The sequence below is a fragment of the Dipteris shenzhenensis genome, chromosome 21, assembly GCF_047967505.1.
Source record: "Dipteris shenzhenensis isolate YYH24624 ecotype China chromosome 21, Dip_SZ_1.0, whole genome shotgun sequence".
NCBI lineage: Eukaryota > Viridiplantae > Streptophyta > Polypodiopsida > Gleicheniales > Dipteridaceae > Dipteris > Dipteris shenzhenensis.
The window spans coordinates 16734836-16752097 of NC_141616.1; positions in this window are offsets into that span (position 1 = coordinate 16734836).

Genomic DNA, 17262 nt, shown 5'->3' on the forward strand with positions numbered 1-17262 from the left:
AAGGTGCACTTCTCGAGTAAGCTTCAAATTTGACAAAACCTTGGAGTGCTCCTCCACTACGAACATATATGTGCTATGAGAGAAGGGAGAGGAAGTAGGAGTGCTCGCCCCTCTGATAAGTATGATGAATGCAAATTTACTCCATTGTAAACTAGTTTGAGACGAGTTTGATGAGGACTAGATTTTGACTACTTTGTGCAAACTTGTTGAGGAGGACGAAATTATGGAGGAGAGACATCAATAGAGGTACTAAGCACAAAGGCATGTTTTATCTCCCAATGGAGCACCCTACATGGCTAGAGGGCACCTAGAACATCTTGTAACAATTACAGCTCGCTCCAACATGAAGTGAAGCTTACAGCCTTAAGAAATTGAGAGAGTAGACCTAGTGAAGATTATGTTACAATGATGTTTATGAAAGCCTTGCAGCTAAAAGAACAAACAATGGTTTTATTAAATTGAAGGGTGTCTACAAAGGATGTCTTGTAGACCAAACTTCTCATATTCTGTACTCATGATCAACAAGATGCACGTGAGCCCGCCCTTTCTTTTTACTGAGGCATTTCTTAAGATATGATGGTTTGCTACACGTAGGATTCACTCATGTAGCCCAGGCCCCATATGAAGGGTATCATGGTATTTGAATCATAATCACGACATGTCTTTAGTGTCAATCTTTTCGTAGATTGGTATTTTTTAGCACTGCCTCGTTATGCTCCGTTAGGGGCAGAGCTCTAGCATAGAGAAACATACTATTTTGGGAGCCGTTTGAAATCGGGAAGAATGAGTTAGACACTCTCTACCTTAGGCAGGGTTCAAACTAGGCCGACAGAAGACCTCCAAAAGGAATGTTGAGAAGGGGCATTGTCCCACGTTGACCAATCAAAGTCACGGGCTCGGATGCTCAAAGGAAAAAAAGTTGTCCGGTGTAAGAAGGCCGCCCAAGCAAAGGATTTCTGAAAAATTTGAACCGCGAATGAATTTTATTGGGTAGTGGGGTTTACACCCATCTCCTCATCCACCAAGCCAATAAGGCATCGTTGAAATTAAATGCTCAATTGTCTTTTATGTCTTTTCCATCAGGTGGTGTGAACCACCACATAGGCGGTCATGTCCTTTTTCAAAACCTTGAGGCTTTCCGTCAGCCTAGTCTAAACTGGGCCTTAGCCACCTGGTGCATGAACTCTTTACCTTAGCATACAACACCAAATCATCTCTAAGTTGCCATAGTCTCCATTCATCGTGAAGTGATGATGAAACCTTGGTGGCCAAAGTCATAGAGGGCTACGTAACGATGGTCTAGGGAAGCCCGTTGCCCACATGCAGCTAAGAGCAAAGCGGGCAAGTCTACCAGGTAGTATTCCAACTGTTCATATCAACATCGGTTTATTAAATGACACAACAAAATGATTAAACTCTCATGCAGTCATCGGTTACGTCCATGGACCTCGCCCTCCCATTGCCTTCTTGGAAAGTTGGGTTCGTCTAAATTGGGTGAAGAAAGATATCGTTTTTCTTTTTTATAAGCCTGAGATGGAAAAGTAGGTTTGGGAACTTAGTTCCCAAACCTTCCCCTTGCTTTATTCCTACTACTAGAAGCTTTTTGCGCACCTCTAGGACAATTTCTTGGCTTAGAGCAGGAAAAGTTCACTAGTACTAGAGGGAACCCGTAGGCCCAAGTGCTTATGGATCTGGCAGTGCATCCTTCTAGTGCCATTGCAATAGAAGATGGTAGGGGGGAGTCCTGATGCAATTGGTTATCTATAAAAGTATCCCAAACTCCTGCTTCCTTAGTGGAATAGGAGGTGAAGATCAAGCAGTCCAAGAGACAGTAGAAGAAGGAATGCTGCCCCAACAATCCCCGACAAACTCTGTTGACAATAACGTGAGAGAGTAACAAGAAGGGAATTCGAGTGAGAAGGCTTCTCAAGGAGTGGAAAAGGTTAAAGAGAATTCAATTGCAAGTGACCAAAAAAATGGGGAAGAAGGGGAGGGGATGGTGGCTGAAGCAAACCATCTCTCCTTGAACCCCTTTATACTGTTAAGGGAAATGAAGAGAGTCTGACTCAGAAGATGAGTCAGTGGATGTAACTTACAATACTCAATTCCTGGAGGAACAGCTAGAGATAGCTAATAGGGCAAGAGGAGAAGAAGATGAGGAAGGGGCCTCTCACTGTGGTAAAAGGTTGCAAGGCTAAAGGAAAAGGAGACAAAATTCCCTTATAAGGCCTCATAGTAAGTGATCTTAATAAGAAAAGGCTCTCGAAGTATAGCACCCAAGAAATGGCAGTTCAAGAAGAAATCCATAAAACCTCTTATGGAACACAACAAGTTAAGATTTTTCATTTCTGAGTCTGAATGCTCAAGGGTTTACAAACGACACTTTTCTTTAAATATGGTTGAAAGCTAGGGAATTGGACCCAGATTTCCTTTGTCTTCAGGAAGGAAAGATGGTGGAGAGGCCTTCCACTGGCAACTACAGGTATACAAAAACAAGAAATGGTTTTTAACAAATCATGCAGAAGGGAAAGGTGGTGATATTCTTAGTGTTAGGAATAACGAATGCGTGGGTAGATGCCTCACTAACTTTGGACAAAATGGGATAGGGATTGAAGTCATGCATGGGAAGCTCAAATGCAATGTTTTCAGTACATATTGCCCTAACTTCACAAGGGACAGTACTAATATTTCTGCAAACTCCAATCCTCATGGGAGATTTCAATATGGTGGAGTCCCTATCGAATAGATGGCGAGGGAGAGGCAGAGTGATTAGTGAAAGGGAGGCTCATCATGTATGGTTCAAACTTAAAGATCGGGCAGGACTGTTGGATGTGTACGAAGGATCCTCTTTCACATGGGGTAGAAACCAAGTAGGTGTTAACCACAGAAAAGCTCTGTTGGACCGATTTTATGTCCCTAGAAATGCGGGTGACAATTCTTTAAGATGGAGATGCAAATCTTTTCCTTCGCTTCCATTTTCAGATCATCTTCCAGTTATATTTGAGATTGATAGAGGAGAAGGCAAGATGAGAAATTCCAAGTTTAAGGCAGATCCCTTTTTTTTCACAGGATAAAGTGGGGTACTAGATGACTTTGTTTGACCCTAGGGATCAGAGACTGGCATACATAGCTCATGCTTGACTTGTCCCCAGACTGGGGCTCACAATGGGGCCACAGCATACGACAAAAAGCCTACTGAAAGGTTCTACTGATGTACCAGATTCACTTGATGTCTAGTCCAGTGTGTCACAATGCACCCTCGTGCAAGGGTGCATGTACCACAATAAACCATTGTGCAAATCAAAGCAGAGTCATGACAATCAGGGTTTTGCAAGGCCTAGAATAAAGGAGTAGCTTTAGGATCAAAGAAGTACTACTCTTCAATCCATGGACCCAATCCTTGTAAATTTCTGAGATTGACGATAGAGTATAGGCCCACAATCTGGAAAGTGAGTCTGCCACTATATTATCTTCACGCACTTCATATTCAATAATTGATAACCACCCTCTCTGCTTAGCGGATAGAGTGGTCTAAGATAGGAAGTATCTGAGAGTCCTATGGTCGGCTTTGACCTTACAGTGGCTGCCATAAATATAATGATGCCATTTCTTAATTGCATGCAGAATAGCAAGCATCTCTTGGTCATAAATGTGATACTTTGACTCCTTATCATCCAACTTATGACTTTCATAGGCTACAATATATACACCTTTATAAGACTAGAATATATCCAATCTTACAAATTAAATTTAATTATAGGACTTTCATAGGCTCAACTCCATGACTCTACTTAAGAACAGCCCTAATGCCACTTCCACTAGGATCAGCTTCAATAGGAAAAGGTTGGGAAAAGTCTGGGCAAACAAGGATGGGTAATAGCAATCTAAATGGCTCAATAAGTGGACACACATTATGTTGAAAAGTATAACCACGAAGTAAAGGCCGAGTCTCTTTGCAAAGGTTAATAAGACCAAACTAAGAGAGGAATTGAGTCCATTGCACTCTCTCAGAGGCAAGCATATGTACATGCCCGATGTGTTCTCTCCTAACTGTGACGCATTCTTGAAATCTCCAAAGAAAAATGCATTTTTGCTCCAAGGATAATTCAGCATATCCCGCTTGTGATGAGAGGATTGTGGAGCATAGATCAAAGCAAATTCAAATCTCTGCTTGCACAAGGCATTGCACAATAATCCAATGATGAGCCTGGTCATTAAGCCACAATTGGATGAAGGACATGTTCCACAAGCAACACTACTCTAGAAAAGGAGAGCTCACTAGCATAGAAAATGTCAAATCCTGCAAAGTGCCCTATCTGCTTATGCTCTTGTAAGGCCGCACACACTTTTTTTTTTTTTGGGTGAAATCATTGATTGATTATATTATATGAGTAGCAACCTCAAAAAAAGCTGCTACAATTACATCAATTGAAAATTTTAGTTTATGCCAAAAAGACCTCATGATCTATGCAGCGGGTTTGCAAGCAATCGAAGAAAGATTGCTGCAGAGAACGCCTAAAAAAGCCAAATAGAGAGAAAGTAGGATTACCAAAGACTTTACAATTCCTATATGTCCTTAAAGTCCATAGTGCCCCGTAGCGAACCCAAACGAAGAAAAGATGAACTGGATGGATGAAACCCAAATAGCCAGAAGAACTTCCCAAACGGAACAGATGGGAATCTCGCTCGTAGGTGTTGTCGAAGCAGATCAAAAAACTCACGAGAGGACGGACAATGCCGAAACAAGTGAGGCACAATCTCCGAAGAAGCAGAACATCTATGGCAAAGTGCAGGAGCAATGTGTCGATGAGCTAATAGCTGTCTAGATGGAAACACTCCCAGAAGAACTCGCCAAAAGAAAACCTGTTGCCGAAGTGGCACTTTATAGGCCCAAAGTTACTGTAATCTTTTCCTCCACCACTTGGCTGGGCGATGCATTCGCCAAACCGAATCACCTCTCTCTGAAACCCAAGGTTGAGGCAAAAGGATTTTATACAATGCAAGTACAGTAATCTGAGATGGCCTCAAAGAACGAGAAGAGGACCCTGGAGAAGTCAAAGTCCAATCTTCCAGTCGGTCCTGAGTTCCAAAGGAGGAATCGGAACAAAGGGCGAAAGCATAGAAGTGATTTGTCGCCACAAAGGACGATAATGAGAGCCCAATCCATATGTAGTGGCTGCTAGAGAAAAGGGGAGCACAGTACCAGCATCATCTATAACATCAGCAACCGAGGTGATGCCTTTAAACGAGACAAAGTAGGAACGTTGAGGTTCTTGTAAAGCCAAGGGAGGCTGAAAGACTTTCGACCAGTGAATGCTTTCAGCTCTCAAAGAATTCCCAAGAAAAGATTGCCGTCCATTCCATTCCAGATGAGAAAGAACATGCTTCCAGTCAAGAAGCAAGCGGGAGACAAAAGGGCATCCAGGCAAAGTGCCATCAGTGCAGCCAAAAAAGAAATCCCAGTGATCGAGTTGCCAATGACTAAACGCAGAAATACTGATATGAGTGACCAGAGTCCTAATCATAAGAGCCCAAGGCTGATCACCTTTTGTAGAAATTGCAGCAACATTTTCCCCCTGTGGGTAAGAATATGCACATGAATATCCGTGATGTTCAATCCACCATGCATCTTGGGAGAACAAATGTGATGCATCGAAAGCAGCCTGAGACTTTTTCTACCATGTTTGGATCGCCAGAAGAGTTCCATAAAGACAAACATGAAAGATGTAAGATCTACCTTAGTGAACATGATCAATGGCAAGTAAAATTGAATATATGCCACAAGGATGGACTGCACTATTCGAAGACGAACGTGCAAAGGCCAGGTTGCCAGTTTCCAATATTCAAGCTTTTTTCGAAGCTTAGCCAAAACCCAATCAGTTTGTTGTCGGCGAGTGAGTTCCCACCCCAAAGGGTAACCAAGCTGACGAACAAACTGAGTGGGTGGAATGATATCCCTGGGCCATAATAGACTATGCCAGTCTTTGGAATGGAAAGGGAGCATCTTAGACTTCTGAAAATTAACATGAAGACCATCTGCCAAACCATAAATAGAGAGGGCCTGCATCAAGGCACCAAGATCATGGGGCGTATTCTTCGGGGTAAAGAAAGAATCATCAGCATAAGCTTGAGCAGTCATGCTGTGATTAGCATCCAATTCCAGGCCATGAAATGATCCTATAGCCACAAGATGATCAATATATTGCAGCATAGGATGAGTAGTAATGGCATACAGTAAAGCACTGAGAGGGCATCCCTGGCGGACCGAACAACGAAGAGTCCACTCATCAGAGATATCCCCAGAGATAATGCAAGCCGCATTGCTATCTCTGTAAAGAGGACCCTACTGTCCCTATGAAGAATATGGTGCATATTGTTGGTGATATTCAATATGGCAATGTGGCAGGATTTATTAATAGCAATAAAAATACCAATGTAAAGCCAAACATTTGTTATGTATTTTCCCCTAATGTTCCACCTTGGTATGACCCCATGATGAACATAGATATTGCAGAATATGGTCACAACCATAGATGATATACATGTAGGAGAGGAGCTATTTGTAGACTATGAGTTTTGAATAACAACATTGTATTTCTTTATACAATCATTACTTATGGGAATTACTACTTTCTTGCTAGCTATGTAAATTGGTGCGTAATTGTTGTCTGTGAATAATATGCAAACATGTTCATAACTACATTCATAATGTATTTTGAAGGAGTGTCTCTCGTGCCATTCTTTCTGGTGCCATTCTCTTTGGGGCTAGAAATTGAGAGTTTCTTTGGAATCATGATTTATTTCAGGGATTTCAATGGTGCATCAACAAGTTATGTTTTCATCCTAAAGTGTACTTTTTTACTTTGCAATGAGTAATCAACATAACATGTAAAGTTATCCTTTTACAATAATACTAGTCAGTCTAAACATTGAAAGTGCACAATAAATGATTGTCATTGCCACCTAATTTACATCAAATGCTTGTCATTGCCCATTGATTTTCCATTAACTACATATCTTGCATTCATTCTCCTCTAAAAACACTTGGTCAAGTTAAAGAGCCTGTGCGTTTTCATTGCAATACTCATGGTTATTAATTACACTCTACATTTTTTAAACGGTGTTTTGGAGATTTCCAAATGAGAATGCTCACAACAAAGCGAGTCTCAATATCAATGGAAATTCCAGAGAGCTATTATGAAGGTGTTTTTGAACATCACTATGGCTCACGAGATGAATCTAACTCAAATAGGTTTCAAAGTTTATTATTTTCTTGATGATAATGTAGTTTAGACACTAATATTCTATTTATTATTTGAGAATGTAGTTGATATTTCACACTTCATGAATGGCTATCTAGTCTATTTTCACATATTTCTCCTGTTTTTTCATTGAGGGGAGCTACAATTTCTTCCAAAACTGCCATTCTGGGAATTATGTTTTTCTCGAATTATCAAATACGATCTTTTTGGATTTTAAAGGAGTTATCGACCTCCATCTAGAAACCTCTTTAATTCTTTGCTTATATCTTAGGTTATTAGCCCTTCCTTTTCACCCCTCTCACATGCATGCGCACACACACATGTGCATGCACACACCCACGCACACGTGCACACCCACCCCACTCCCACCCATTTTCCCCCACACAACCCCCGTAACCCAATTTGCATACACGCACATACCAACCTAGTATGTGAAAGAAAGGACAATTCAAAAAAATGAACCATCTTTGTACAATGGTAGCCACTACTTTTTGCCATTTTCTACAGCTAGATTTTTTAAACGTTTGTTCTAGCCTACCTCTCATCTCATCAATTAGTGTGACAATACCATGGTTAGCCATGAAATCATAAAAATGACATAACATTCTTGCATTCCAACAAATCAATAAATTGGAGATTTTACAAATATGTGTAAGGGAATCTACAAGTGATGGATCAACTTGATTATTGGCATGGATTGTGACTCAAGAAAGCACTTTGGCCCATTCCCTTGGATCATAGAGGTATAGCTTTCTAGCAACTCTTTCTCATTCATTTTATTTATAAACAATATTTTATTCATCTCACTTTGAAGGCCTCTCTCATCTCTTTCTCATACAATTTATTTATAAACGCTATTGTATTTAATCTTCACCTTCTTGTTTTTAACTTTAGAAGATGGTGCATAGCTTTATTAAATCAATTGTGTTTGATGAGTCAAAAGAGTTCTTAGAAATCTAGAAACCCTAAGGCCTAATTTTATTATCATGTAAATCCAATTCTATGGAAGCTGAAGGTCTCAATTGGATGCAAGGATAAGGAAAGGGACTAATTGCACCAACATTATGACACATAGTACCATCCCTCATACATCATCATGCTTTAAAATAAGATATGTAATTTTTTAATAAATATTTATTATGGGTATCAATTCATTTGATATCAAAGCGCATAACATTAGAAAAAGTTGGGGGTTTCCACCTCTAACACATTGAGGGGACTTAGAATGGTGTCCAGTGTGATGCTCAATCACAATCAACTATTGGTAAGGGCATGTGCATGTAGTGTCACCTTTGTAGCTATCGATTGAAAAATTACTTGGTACTCCACAAGAAGAGAATAAGGGGAGAAGGAGTGATGGAGGGGAGGAGAGGAGATAGGAGATGTGAACATGGTGATGGGGGGAGGAAACATCGATGTGGCAATAATAAAAGATATGGGGAACTTGAAGCTAAAAAGCATGAAACTCAAGATCAAGTTGCTCTAACAGGTCACTTGTATTGCATGAAGCTGACAAAAATACTAAAAGTTGGATTCTATACATCCACCTTTTTGAAGGGAGGTTTAATCCTAAATCACTATACTTAGGCTTCTAATAGCCCACTTAGACCATTGTGGCCATTGTGGCATAGTGGCTTCTTTTTTTCCTATCCACGAACTTTAAAAGCACGTTTTTAAAAAATATAATACATACTTTTTCAATTAAACAAAATGTCCACGTTCTAAACACAAAAAACTCTCAAACTTTTTTTTGATTTGTTGAAAACCAAAACAGATTGAAAATTTGGAATCCAAACTAGTGGGACTACTATGTGGTGGTCTTAAGACATTGATAGTTATTAAGACATTGATAGTTATTCGTATTGGTATCTAGATTCACCCTAAAATGGAAGAAGTTGAAAATGTGCAATTTGTGCATGTGCAAAGGTCTTTTGATAAATCCAACACTATTTATAAGTTTGAATTATTTCTTTTTCCATGCACTTGCTTGCTATATGGCTCATAAGCATGCAAAGGTAATTGCATTTCATAATATGCAGCATCAAACCTGATAGTGTGTCCTTTGGCCTATTTCTGTTTTGAAGCATTTGAGGCCACATTGCACTCATTTGGAATATCCAATTCTGCTGACGTGTATCAGTAGAGGGGGGGAAACCAGCAGCTGAAAATTTCACTACTCCCATGAATTTCAAATTTTAACACCTCCCGCCCATCAAATCTTGGAAGATTAGGTACCTGCAACCTGCACCTGCCCTGCAACCTACATGCACCTCGATGTGATCTTTCGTAGACTTGACAAAATATGAAGAGGGGAGAGGAGAAGAGTGGAGATGAGGAGAGAGGGCACAGCTAGAGAGCACACCACAAATGACTAACTGTACACTAGATTTAGTTGAAAAAATAGAATATATACAAACCCTTTTAGGGTTAGGGTTAGGGGATCTAACCCTTTCCTTTATAGCACTCTATAAGGTTAGTGCTATGCACATATGATCACGTGATGGTGCTATGCACACATGATCACATGATGTTGAGCGTGAACTCTCAACACCTTCCCTCAAGATCAACATCATGAAGTAGGCCTTCCCTCAAGATGATGATTCTAGGGAATCGAAGAAGGACTGAGCATTACATTCCATCACACCCCTTTAATGGGAATGTCCTTCCTCTGCATCAAACCAAGAGCTAGTCGGTGTTTCTCGAATAGCTCTTTACCGAGTGGTTTAGTAAAGATGTCTGTAATATTTTCTTTGCTATCACAATGCTACAGTGTGATGTCACTAAGTAACACCCTTTCTTTGATGAAGTGCTCTCTGACATCAATGTGCTTTGTCCTATCACAGTATATTATTGTTGGCTTTGACTCATCAAAGTAATCTATTTCTGACAATAGTCTTCTGAGCCATATAGCCTCACATGCACTTGTAGTGAGTGGATGGTTAAAAGAAAGATTGATTTTCATGCATCAGCAACTGCAATTCCTGAAAGTCAATCTTCTTTGATCCTTTCTCAAAGAATCTCATCCAGTAGCTCCTTCTAAGCTCCAAACACCTTGCATCATTCATGGCTTGCTCAAAACATTGATTGCCTTATCTTCCTAAATGAAATGATTTCAGATAATGGGAGAATCTTAGATGAGAGAGGAAGTGGCAAGATTTGAAGGAGAAGTGCCCAAAATAGAGAAAGAAGAAGGTAGGTTGAATCTCATTCAAAAATCTTGAACGTTTTGAAAGAATGAGAATGAAATGGGAGGGAAATGCAGGTAGAGAAGAGAAGTGATGAGATTTTGGCATGAGAGTCCATCCCATGAGAGGGAGAATAGAGAAAGAAGCTTCTTGCTCAAGAGCCAGCAAGAAATTTAAAAAGAATACTGGAGCAAAGAAAAACTCGAAATGGTGCTCATAAATGAGGGGAAGCAAGAGGAATGAGAGAGAATGAAAGGAGTGTGGTAGTTGGATGGGAGGATTCAGTTTGAGGTTGAATGGTACAAGTTTGGTCGAGAAACTAGGTTTCTCACTTTGGTTACAGTTAAAAAACGTGATGGGAGAGTTGAGGTAGCAAGTGGGTGCTCCACCTCATTGTTTAGGCCATTGAATAAAGAAATAGGGAAGTCAAGCCACTTCCAATATTCTATTTCCCTCCACCAGCCAATGGGTTTTATTCACCTTATTCTTCCATGCCACTAGCCCAAGGGCTCCCTTACAAAGCCCTTTTTTAGTTCAATTTTTTTGTAATGTCACGCAAAATTGGCATTTCAAGGGATTGAGGGAGATCCAGTAGAGACGGTGTCTTTTAAATACAATTCTCATATACTTGAGGTGATCATCCCAATTGGAATGAATGCACAAGTCATCTAGGAAGACTTCTAGGAAGCGCCCTAGATATTCCTTGAAGGCCATGATCATTAACCTTTGGAATGTCACGGGAGCATTTGTGTGCCCAAAGAGCATTCCCTTGGAGGCATAGACTCCCCATTTCATGGGTGAATCCAATTTTGTGTTGATCATGTGGTGCTATAAACACTAGGTTGTATCCAAAGAACCCATCTAGAAAGCTAGAAGCTTCCATACCAATGACTCTCTCCACCAGGACATGCTCCCATACAGGGCAGCGAATGAGTAGTGGTCTTTACAATTCACGGTGCTTACTTTTTTCAGATCTATGCATACTCTAATATTGCCATTCCTTTTTAGGACTATAACAATGGGGGATACCCAGTTCATATGCTCAATCTCATAGACGAAACCCACATCGATTTGCTTCTATATCTCATACAATTGTATATGTGTACATTGCGTTCATTGGGTAGGGTCTCTACCGCATTGGTCTTATGTCATCCATCATAGGGATTGTGTGTTATATGACCTCGAGTGGCACACCCTTCATGTTTGTATACTTTCAAGCAAAACAATCTTGGTATTCATCCAATAGAGCAAGTAGGGCCTACTCTTGCTTAGGGGTCAGGTCATCGGCTATATAGACTGGTTTAGGTTCTTTGCCTTCATTGAGAAAGTCCACTTCCTTGACCTTAGCCAACCTTAGCCAAACCATCATAACCATATCGGTTCCCTTGTTATGCTGACCATTGTTAAGCCTACTCAAGAAGGAGCTTGCAGTCCTGGACCATGTAAACTTTGAAGTGCTTGGAAACTTGTCATAAATCAGTTTCCTCTTCCTCATCACCCTGCGAGGCTTTTGGGGTAGATACTTGAGTTTTCCCTTGTGTACATTGGCATTGTATAGCAAGACCAATTCACCTTCCTTGATGTCTTTGGCTTTAAGATTCTTTGTCAAACCATTGCCTTTCTTCTACATTTTTTTGCTGTCATGGCATGGAGGGTGACTAATCTTGTCTCTGTATGCTTCTCTAATTGATAGAGTCTTTCTTTCAAGGATGCATGATCTCCCATGTGTTCTTGTACTACTATGCATAGGTTTGGTATTACAAATTCTAGTGGGACCACATCTTCAAGGTTGTACACCAATTGAGAAGGTGTATTTCCTGTACTGACCTTGAGTGCAGTTTGGTATGCCCATAAGGCTGCATTTAGTTTCTATGCCCAATCAGAACGCTATGGTTCTACTACCTTGGTGAGGATAATGCATAATATTTTGTTGATGGATTTGACCTGTCCATTCCCTTGGGGGTAGTAGGGTGTGCTTTTTCTATGTATTACCATAAAGCCAGACAAGGGCACTTGGATTACCTCATTGACAAAATGCATGCCTCTATTCGACACAATTTCAATGGGGCATCCAAATCGGGTGATCACATTCTCGTATAAGAATCTTGCTATGCTTCTGGCATTTAGCTTTCTAACTTCTTTAGCTTTAGCCCATTTAGTAAAGTAATCAGTGGCCACAATGATGTAGCATGCATGTGTTCCCTTTACTATTGGATGTATGGGACCCACATAGTCAATCCCCTATTTTTCAATGGTTTTTGTGCAACAACTGTTGTTAGGGAATTGAAGTCCTTCTATTGTGCTTTAGTAGTCCATTGGCATACATCACAGCCTTTGACATATTCATAGGCATCTGCCAAAAGTGTTGGCCACCAGTAGCCTACGACAAGGACTTTTCTTGCTGTGGCTTCCCCTTGGAAGTGTCCTCTTGCAATGCCTTCATGGACTTCACTCAAGATTGGCATAATCTCATGAGGAATTACACATCTTCTTAAAACCTGGTTCTTGCTCATCTTATATAGTTGTTTGGCAATGAGTTGATAGGGTGCAGCTTTTAAAATTAGTTTTTTAGCATTCACGGCTTTCATTTTAGGGGGTGGTCTTCCTACCATTAAGTACCCAATGATATCTGCACACCAATCTGGAACAGCATCTATCTGAAATAGTATGGTATCTGGCAAGTCATATTCAACTCCAGTGGCTTCTTCTCCCGACTTGACACAAGACATGTGATCGGCAATGTAGTGTTGGGCACCTTTGCGGACCACTATTTTGAAGTTGAATTCTTGAGGCAAGAGGAGCCATCTAGTTATTCTTCCTGTTATACATGGATGGTTCACAAGATAAAGCAATGCTTGATAGTCAATGTAGAAGACAAAATCATTTGCCAATAGATAGTGCCAAAATTTCTTAATACTATACACCATCATTAGGGCTTATTTTTCTATGGTGGTATAGTTTATCTCCGCATCATTGAGTTGTCAACTGGCAAAGTAAAATGGGTAGTATTTCTTATGTTCACCACGTTGACAAACCACACTCCCAATTACATACTTGGATCCATCAGTAACATGAAAATCAATATCCCAATTGGGAGATATAAGGATGGGTGTTGTGATTAGGTGCCACTTTAAAATCTCAAAGGCTTGGTCGCACTCTTCTGTCCATAAGAATTCCACTAATAATTAGTAAAGTGGTCTGGCTATCATGGCATATCGCAAGATAAATCTTCTATAATAGCCAGCATGTCCCATAAAGACCTGTACACCTTTGGAATTTGTAGGATGAGGCAATTCCATGATGATTTTGATTTTGTCCATGTTAGTTGTTGCAATTCCAAAACAACTAACATGATTTGTCCCAAAACAACTCCGTGGGTGAGCATGAACTGGCATTTGTTGGATTTAGGGAGATGCCATACTCCCTGCATTTGATTGGTACTACTTCAAGACATTTGAGCTGGTCATTTTGTTTCGAGTGGATGGATAAATCATCCAAGAACACCTTTAAAAACTTATTCAGAAATGACTTGAAAGCTATGAACATGACTCACTGGAATGTGGCCAGGGCATTACAATGGCCGAATGGCATGACTCTATAGGCAAAAATACCCCATTCTATAGTAGCAAATGCTATTTTTGATTGGTCTGTAGGAGCAATTTGCACTTGGTTATAGCCACTGAAGCCATCCAAGAATCTATATATCTCGAAACCTGCCACCTTTTCCAACACTGATTCTGTTAAGGGTAGGGGATAGTGATCCCTAATTGTGGCGACATTCACATTCTTTAAGTTTACATATATCCTGAGCTTCTTGTTGCATTTGGGCACGATCACGATGGGTGAAACCCAATCATTGTCCTCTATCTCATAGATGAATCCAACATCTAAGAGTTTTTCCAGTTCATCTCATAAACCATGGTGCCATACTTTGGATTTGTTCGATAAGGTCCACATACCTTAGGGTGGGCACCTTCCCTTATAGGTATCGTGTGTACTGCCACGTCTAGTGAAATTCCTTTGATCTCCTTGTATGGCCATGCTAGGCAGTTTCGGTATTCCATTACATGTGATTCCTACATGCATGTTCTACATGTGAGTTCTACATGCAACTCCTACATGCAACATGTCACTCCTACATGCAACTTGCAACTCCTACATACAACATCCAACTCCTACGTGCAACTTGCAACTCCTACATGCAACTTCTATATGCAAGTTCTACATGTAGAGAAAGAATGTCTTACAATTCCTACATGTAGAGAGAGAAGCTCTCCAACTTGTATAAATACCCCATAGTGGAATGAAGCCCACACTCTTTGGGGCATTGTGTTGAGTTCTACTTTGGTATTCCAAGCAATTTTCTCCAAGTGTCCATGCTTCCTTGCACTCCACGTCCAAAAGCATGTCCTAACCTTGCAACTCCTCCTCCCCTCTCCTCTGACCTTGCAACCCATCCTCTCCCTCTCCTCCTCCCCCTCCTCCTCCTCCTCCTCCTCCTCCCTTCTCCTCCTCCCTCCTCCTCCTCCTCCTGCTCCTCCTGGTCTTACACCTTCTTCATCTGCCACTCCTATGCTCCCCCTAAAGCCTTAGTTCCTCAATTCTTGACCTCCATGATGTACGAGGGAGACGAGTTCTCCACCATGTACTCTACCCTGAACCTTGGATTCTCCTTCTAACCCTTGAACCTCTTCTAAACCTGGAACCTCCCTCTAACCCTTAAACTCCTCCTAAACCCTTCAACCCCCAACGAAGGCGAAAGCCTTCATTACCCCAACCATGATGATGTACGTTCCTTTCACACATGCATGGACTATGCATTAGGAAAAAAGAGAGCTCATTTTGGGGCCTTTTAGAAGAGAGAGAAAATAGGCTCTCAACCAATCAGGAGTGGGCCAACAATGTAACGTTGAAAATTCAACAAAAGAAGATGAAAATAAGAAAAAGAAATAGTACTATATGTTCGTAGAAGCATATCACATTAATGAGGTGATCTAATTTGAATCTTCTAAAAATTTATTTTTTGTGCAGAATTTGGTGATTCTGACACCGCAGACACGTCTGGAACGGCCCAAAACCCCAAAAACGGCACTGGAAACGCTGAAATCGGACATCCGGAGGCCCGGAAACGGCCAAAAAAGGCCGAAAAGTGGGATTTGCAGCAAAACGCGATCTCAAAAGGTGCCAGATGATGATGTGGCAGAAATGGGCTCAAGGGGGATTAAAGGGCTCTGATACCATGTTGGTAAACTGAAAGGAAAGCAAAGAGTAACACAAACTCAGAATACTTGCATTATGGAATGAAGAAGAGTGAGGTCCTTAAGTAGGCACCTCATACATGCTCACTGACATCACTGATGACTTCAGAGCTCCACAATCATCTCCTCAATCTGCTCCTAGATTCTCTCAATCATCCTATGTGGCTTTCCACCACCTAACTGTGCTTGTGGGCACCTAACTGTGCCTCTAGCACTCACACATAGAAACCAAGGTGTGCCTGAGGCATACACCTTGAGATATCCCAACACTATGTTTGCTTACCACACTTAAGCCTACCTCTCTCACCAAAATACGACCTGAGGTCCTAAGCTACACTTATACTACAAATGACAACACCGATATATCTTTAGATGACAAAAAGCCCCGGAACCCCGCATACTGAGAACACCTTGCTCTTCTTGTGGAAGCCGTGGGAAAGAGCCAACAACAAGCTAGACCAATACTTTGAGATCGATGATACAGATGCTATGCTCCTAATTTCCTACCAAAATAGGAAGGCAACGGCCATATTGGATGGAGAAGTGGGTATCAGCCATGTCACTAAGCAGTGCTGAGCCAAATGGGGAGGCTTGAAATGGAAAGCACTAACCTAATTGTGAAATTAGTTGATGGTGTGACAGCTCAGTTGGTGGGAGTCTTGAAAGACATAAAGATCAAGACTTTGGTTCTTACCTATAGTGTTTGGTTTGTTGTAATGGATTTCCATGGACATCCAGATGGCTATGTATGAGTGTTGCAGGTTTAGTCCACGACTGGGCCTCGCACCTATATGATGCACTTGATAGGTATCTAGATATGCAAATCCAAGAATATATGTGCAAACTTTGCCTTTTGGGCTCAATTTCACGAAGATGAGCTTGAGTTAATCTTGAGTCATTCATGAACTTGAAATCTAACATAAGAGAAAATTTAGAATTGAGAGCTTGAGTCATTCATGAACTTGAGTTCTAATATGTTAGAAAATTTGGAACTTTTTCCCCTCCCTTGCAACCCCTGGACAATTTCTAATAACACCAAATATGTTAGCTTCCATTGAAAATGTGAAATTTCACAAAAGGGAATTCTCTTGAATTCAAGTTCTACAATGTATTTTTTTGTCCTTTAAAGTCTCTCCCTATAGGGTGGTTTCATGCTCAATATTACCATATTTGCTCACCAAAATGTGCAATCATCTCTAGATGGAATATCAGTTTTTAGAGAGGGTTTTCTTGGGAAAACTCTAGAATGTTTCCTCAAAATCACTCCTCCTTTCATCATCTTTCATGAAAAACAAGGCTAGGGTGCCTTCCAGTAATTAGGTGCAAGCAGGTCCTTGAAGCCTACCTTGAGTCATTTTTGTTCTTTGAACTTGTGTAAGATGGATGAGAACGTTGGAAATGACTTCTTGATAGTCTTTTGCGCATCCCTTCTCATAGACATGGGTATGGGTTTGATATTTTTTGCATTGTTATTTTGTTTGACCCACTTATGAGCAGATCTTGGATTGTCAAAGTGTTGTATGACTCACTTTCACACAAAAATCAATTCTAACCAAG